Source organism: Ammospiza nelsoni, chromosome 3, assembly GCF_027579445.1.
Source record: "Ammospiza nelsoni isolate bAmmNel1 chromosome 3, bAmmNel1.pri, whole genome shotgun sequence".
In the NCBI taxonomy this organism is placed as follows: Eukaryota; Metazoa; Chordata; class Aves; order Passeriformes; family Passerellidae; genus Ammospiza; species Ammospiza nelsoni.
In genome coordinates this window covers 115,405,236-115,411,928 of record NC_080635.1, presented here as the reverse complement: position 1 = coordinate 115,411,928, position 6,693 = coordinate 115,405,236, and the positions used below count along the sequence as shown (strand labels likewise).

Here is a 6,693-nt window from a genome sequence, read left to right as displayed (position 1 = left end):
TACCCTTCAGAAATCTATGAAAGAATCCTATTGAAATTAATCCTGCCTCAAATACAAACCAACCCAGCCAGAAAGTCAGCTTCACTCAGAAAACAATTTACACAGAGTTAATAATACCAAGAAATAAAACAACACACCATATACCACCAATGAATATCATAGCGAAGTAAAAAACAAACACTACATTTTTTCCTTTTTGTTTTTTAAACTAACTTCTTTTATTAGCTAGAACAAAAGCTTTTGCCAGGACTGTAACAACAACAACTTTTTTTTCTTCTCCTTGTGAAATGTCCCTTCCCACTCCCAAATTCCTTTCAACTCCTGAGTTTAGATCCAAGCAAAAAAGCAAAATTCGTGCACTCGTGCGTCCGATGCTCCTGTCAGGTTCTCTCTTTCCCTCCACATCTTCTCACACTTTCAGTCCTCACGCTGTCCCGCCGTGATGAGTCTGACAGAAGAATTGGCACAAGTTAACAGAGCATTTCCCTCCCTCCCTGCCTCTGCTTTCCTCAGCGCGTTTCAATCCATCCCAGGCCTGCAACGATGCACGCTCACCCCAAAGCTCACAGCAAGCACGCAGCAGCTCAGGCTCGCTCGGCTCTGGGGCTCTGTGCCTTGGATAGCCGAGGAAACTTCTGATGAGCCTCCGTTCCAATAAACTGGAATGCAAACTCACCCCCATCTCAGAGCCTCAGTGACCTCGGCCAGCGCCTTCCTCACTTCCCTGGGCCACAATGACTTGCAGGCACAAGGATGCAACGCAGCTTTTTGTCTTTTCTCTTGAGTGCCAACGGGTCAAATATGTAGGCTTTGACATCACTAATTACCCTCTCTTTGAACTCTCCCAAGGACACTTCTAAAGAAAAGACAGAAGACTGCTGGTACATCCACGTGGGATCAGTAGCAAAGCAGCGAGGATCCGAGGCCAGCGGCGCGGCCGGGCAGTGCCACGTCCCTGCCACCCTGTGACAAGGCACACGGCTGCAGAGCCCCAGAGCCTGCAGGCCCTGCAGCTGCCACACGGATGGACCTGGTTCCCTCCCCGGGTGCCCAGGGGGAAACCTGAGGGCAGGCGTCCTCCCGAGGGTGCACCCGGAGCCCCGGGCAGGGACGGAGTCGCCGGCTGCTCTCTGGGGACGAGACCCTCCCTGCAGGCGACGCTGCCTCGTCCTCTCCCTCCCCGTGGGACAGGGACCTCCAGGCTCTGCGACCAGCCTCCTTCCGTCAGCGTCCCGGTGCTGGGTCACAGCCACAGGGGTCAATTCGTGGTGAGTACCGATGGCACGCAAATGGCAGCCCGAGGAAATCGTCTTCTGGGCTATAAGTGGTTGGGACAGGGTCTGATTTTCTGTTTTGTATCTGTATGATGATTAGTACAACAGGGCTCTGATGGATGACGTGGCAACACAGAATTAAAAACCCCTCGATAGGATTACATCGACTTCTAGGAAAAGACAAAAGCTTAGGACCCTTCTGAAATCTACTTTTAATCCAAAGCACGGGGATTGTCAGCATGCTGCACCTTCCAGCTTTCCAAAGCAGCTTGCCTCTGAAGACCAGGAAACATTGATTTCTACAGAAACAATGGGCAACCCCCAGGCTAACCTCAGCACCACGGTTTAATAGGGGACCTGCCAGCATGCCAGTCCAGCTTCAAGTGTGATTTACTTCAGTCTAACATCCCCACAAAATTCTTCTCACATCTTCCAACCCGGAAATCTTATTTTCCCTTAAAGCTTCTCTCCATTAGCAATTTCCAAGTAACATGCTATTTTTACAACATTCAAAAACGTCACGCTGGACTGTGCTACAGAGTAATCTGCAAATATAAGCTTAGCAAAGTTTGAATTGACTTGTCCAGAGAAAAAACCTACAAGTGAACACCTACACCTGCCTACAAAGAGCTAACAAGCCCCTGGCAGCTGCCAGCATCAAAGCACAGCGGATGTTTCTAATACAGGGTAAGGATAACAATATCGCCTTCTGTTCTCTCCAGCTTCTTTTCCCTGCAGTCGTATTTTGCTTCTTATCATTTTTTTAGTCTCTGCATCTTCTTGGACAGCACCGAGCCCGACAACAAGGAGACGAGAGTCTTTCCCTGCCGTGCGGAGAGAACCAGGAAAACAGTTAAAATAAGAACAGGGCAGTTTGAAATTCATACTTGCAACGAGAAGCAGCGCCTAACCAACAGAACAAAGGTAAACAAAGCATGATACCTCCCTGGGGACAGAAGACTTATGAACTCTCCAGGATTTACAATTCTAGCGACCAACCCCTTCAGGACAGCAGCCAAGTGTCCCATGGGGTGGTGCTGCACCAAAGAACCATCTGAGAGGCTCCAAAGAGTGAAATGCACAATATTTTGCAAAGACAAAAAAATCTTGCAAAATAGCAAAAATACAATAGATGTAAACTACAGGGCAAGAGTACAAGTGTTACCTTTGGGAGCTGGAACCATCCAGGTGAGCACCTGATAACTGGATCCTCACCAGAGTTTGAACCCTTCAGGACACAGAAGGCTTTTCCCCAGGAATTTCACAGACTGAGTTTTGACAGAAGCACGCTCGCTGGATCCTCAGAAACGTCGCCCATTCTCCAGGTGTCTGGAGAGAACTGCAAATGGCTCTCACGTAGTTTGAGCTAGTTCTGTAAGGTCTCAGGGGGAATTTCACCAGATGCAACCAAATTGGGCAACTCCCAGCGGGACAGAAGGAACCCAAAGCTTGGGTAAGCAGAGCTGCAGCAAATACTGAGGAAACAAACAAAACAGCATCAAAAATAATAAACCATCCTTCTTTTTTCTCTTGCTTTTGTTTTTTTCTTATTCAGATCAGCACAGCAATTAAAGAGAAGGTGAAAAACTCACCATTACTGAACATTTCATCATCTGTAAGCTGAGCATCCTTAGCATAGAGGACTCCAAAGTTAAAATTCACCGATCCCTGGGAAATAAAACCAAATATCGTACGATAAACAGTCAAACAGCAGACATAAAAATTTGTTTCCTCTAAGGACTTTCAGGTACGTATGTATCTTTGCATTACACATGAGAACATACACTTTATACCATCACCTAATACATAATAATTTACCTTTAAATTTTGATAGTATAGCATGAATTTTTTATTTAAATTGGTGATCTATTATTATTCAGTTGGTGCCTGTTATGGTTTGGGCCTGGCAAAGCCAGAGCCCCCATGGGTACACCTTCTCCCCGGTGTCTGCTGTGAGATGTGACCAGGAATAAGCAAAAGCAGGCTCCAAACTTAAACATAAAGAAAATTTTATTAACTAAGCTACACACAAACAATTACTAAACTACACACAAAAGAGGAAAGAAAGAGGAAAAAAAAACACGAGGAAAATGAAAACCTCACAAAAAACACTCTCCCCCTCCTTTCCCCCCTAAATTCCCAATACAATACATCCTCCAAAATCACCAATTCTAGGTCCAACACCACCCTTTAGATTGCTCAAACTTTCAACTCCTCAAGAGGAGAGGGAGTCCTTCCATGTGTCATGGTGGCCTCTTCCGTCCTTGTTCCGGTGCTCTCACCACCGAACAGGGATCAGGGCTGCTTCCAGGGTTGTCTTTTTTTTAAGGATGCTTTGTCCAGTTCCAGAAAAACACAGTATCTCACCTTCTCACCTTTGGGACATCCGTCCCCCCCATATTTTATATACCCCCTGAGGCCAAGGGGTACCCACACTGAATCTTCTCTGGCACTGGGACATTTCTCCCCCTGGACTCAGTCTCTGTATCTCACGGAAACATGGCTCTGTCCATGGCTACACAAAAGAGTCCAGCATAAAATGCCACTCCATCTTCTCCCTTCTTTCAACATCTCTCACTCTCTCTCTCTCTCTGGTCCAGGCCTTCATCACTCACTCATTTCCTTCGTCCTCCTCCACTGTTATCACACGTCTAGGAAGGGTTAATGTTCTGTAGGGTTTTCATTGTCCAAAAGGGGTTAAAAACTCCTCCAGGCGGCTGGACTCCTGGCTGCCCCCCCCCCATCTCCTCAGCTGGGCTGCCTGCTGCCAGCACATATTTACTGAATTTCAAGGTAACGACACAGGCTGCACTCTCTCTCTCTCTCTCTATCTGTCTCGGGGGGGGGGGGGAGGCTGTCCGATGTCTCTTGGGGCTCTTCCTCCACCCTTCCATCTTCCAGGGCCTCCTCACTCCCATCTCTGTCCAGGCCCAGGCCTACCGCATGGCTGCCCCTCCCCCGCCCAGCGGCAGCAGCTGGACAGGGGAGAGCTCCAACCTCGGGGGAGAGCTCCAACCTCGGTCCCTCGAAGTCCCAAGAGAGCCTCCCAGGGCCGAAGCTCTGCTTTTAACCCCTGGGTGTTCTTGGAGGTGTGTCCTAAAACCCACTGGCTACCACAGGTGCCAATATCAAAATCTAAGCACCCATTGGTTTGACCACAACATCCCAGAATTCCCCCTTCTTTCTGATCAAACCACCACAGTGACTAAAGGTATTTCTGCTGTCACGTTCAAAAAAACATGAATTTTTTTTACTGGAATGAGCAATTGATTTCAAAGTCATCACAAGCCCACCAAAACACAAAGCTGGGTTCACTGGACGGCTCTGTGAGCTAGAAGTAGTTAGGCTTCTACTTCCCTCTTGTTCTTCCAGAACCAATAAATCCTGTCAACAAAACCAGGATCTTTAGCCCGCTGCTGTGAAAGATTCTACAAGGATGATGGTTTGATTTGTGTTTAGAAGTTTTGATTTGAAATGGCCAGGTCAATGGATAAAGACAGTTTAAGTAGTATTACATTACTATTATGTCTATTATTATTTTTACTAGTACTACTACTATTATTATCACCTGCTACTGGAAGAAACAAACCAGTAGTACCTATACTTAATTACTTTTATTTCCAGAAAATAATAAAGAAAAAGAACCAAGCCAAAAAAAATCACTTCCTACCTTTTATATCAAGGGATGAAAAATTTCTCTTGGGCTCTTCTCCAATTAATCAAGACTCACAGCACTGAAAGGCAAACAAAACAGTGCTTTATAGAAGGGCAAGTGCACGTTTCAAGGCTGAGCCACCAACTGATTGCAGTGACAGCAGTTACAACATGAATCATTCCCAGAGCCTCTGTTCAATGGAATGTTCTGTGGAACTGCCATTTCTTTCCCAAAATACTAACTTCCAACACTTCCTAAACGTATTTGGTATTTTCAAACCACAGAAGTTAGTGAGACTCTGTGTGGAGGTCAGGTTTAAATTTATTTCCTTCTAAAGCACAGAGCTCTGTTCCATCACCCTTCCCTTCGGCTCTACGCTGCATCATGGTGAGCATTTGAGGAGGGCTCAAGAACCAATTCTATTTCTCTCTTTTTCTAGCTCTCTCTATTCTTAAATAATTCCAGACCAGTCCAATGAAAAATGACAAGATCAGCATCAAAGTCACACTTTTTCCCTTTGTCTGCTCAACAACAGGCTCTAAATCCACTTATTGCTGCCTTCAACGGTTAAGACTTGCAAAACCATTTTTACACGTTTTACAGCTTTATCATAAAACCCACAGAACGCAAGCTCTCAATTACAGGAAAAGGGAATTCACAGGCAAATATCTAAAGGGATCACTTACTTGGAAATACATACCTTGATAGAGATCGCACTGAGAACGTTTCTGTGGGACTCTAAGGGAGACATATTTTCTGAGTACCCTGGAAACAAGAAAAGCTAGGATATATTACAGGACATCCCCACTTTTTCTACATATTCAAATAGGATTTTAAATAAAAACTATTCAGTTCAAAAAAAAAAGGAAGAAAACCACGGTGATTTTACTCAGCTATATTTACTCCTGATTTAGAGAAAAAAAAAAGTCACGGGTGCTGCAAAGAAAAAAAAAGTGAACCATAAACGCCGACAGTAGAATTTTAAAACAAGTGCTTGGATAAGAGAATCTTATGGAACGTGAAGCAGAAAAAAGTGAAACCACTATCAGACCTGCCTCTTTTCTCACCATTGTACAAGAAAATCCTAAAAGCAGTATAAAGTCACTGCCTAAAACCGGTCATGGGATGTAACCAAGAACAATTTAGGCATTTGCTAATCTAGACAGAAACCTTTTCTGGACGCAAGTGTCAAATCACAAGTTTTGTCTTTCAGAAGCTCGACAATGCTGGAAAGCATTTTCCCTGGGGCTCGGGAGGGCAGGGGCGGAAGCGGGGATGAGTTTGCAGCTCGCACCTGGGCCATCCGAGGGGTACAGCCCGCCGGCTCCCTGCGCTGGGCATTCTCCCGGCCATCTCGGGCTTTACCGCTCAGCGCCGCTCCGTCCGTTTCCACGGCGGAAAGAGCCACGAGCACTAACGCGGGCAGCAGCCCCGTCCCGCCGCCGATATCGCAGCGCTCCCTGCTCGCAACGCCCGACACGCGGCGGAGCCGCCTCCGCCCGCAGCACCGGCAGCAGCCCGAGGGAGACGGCTGCGGCTCGGGGGCTCCTCCGGCGCCTCCGCCAGCCCGAGGGCGGCCGCCCCACCGGGACCGCGGGAGCGCCCGGCGCCGCTCGCCCGCGGCGGCTCCTGCACCTCCCGGCCCGCGGCAGCAAAGCACCGCCTCGCCCTCCGCCATCGGCGGGCGGCAGCGCCCCCGCCCCCGGCACCGCTGAGTGAGGCCGACGAACCGGGCGGACGCTCCTTCCGCGCTCCTCAGCTCCA

At 47.6% G+C, this 6,693-nt stretch overlaps 1 long non-coding RNA gene across 1 annotated transcript; it reads right to left on the bottom strand.

Moving 5' to 3' along the window:
• Positions 1-1,256: 1,256 nt before the first annotated feature.
• On the bottom strand, positions 1,257-5,661 carry LOC132071782 (uncharacterized). Its single transcript, XR_009418195.1, has 5 exons — positions 5,630-5,661; positions 4,945-5,008; positions 2,867-2,942; positions 2,440-2,749; positions 1,257-2,098 (listed from the first exon to the last, which is right to left on the bottom strand). It is a non-coding gene; the product is annotated as an uncharacterized LOC132071782 (long non-coding RNA).
• Between the last annotated feature and the right edge of the window lie 1,032 nt (positions 5,662-6,693).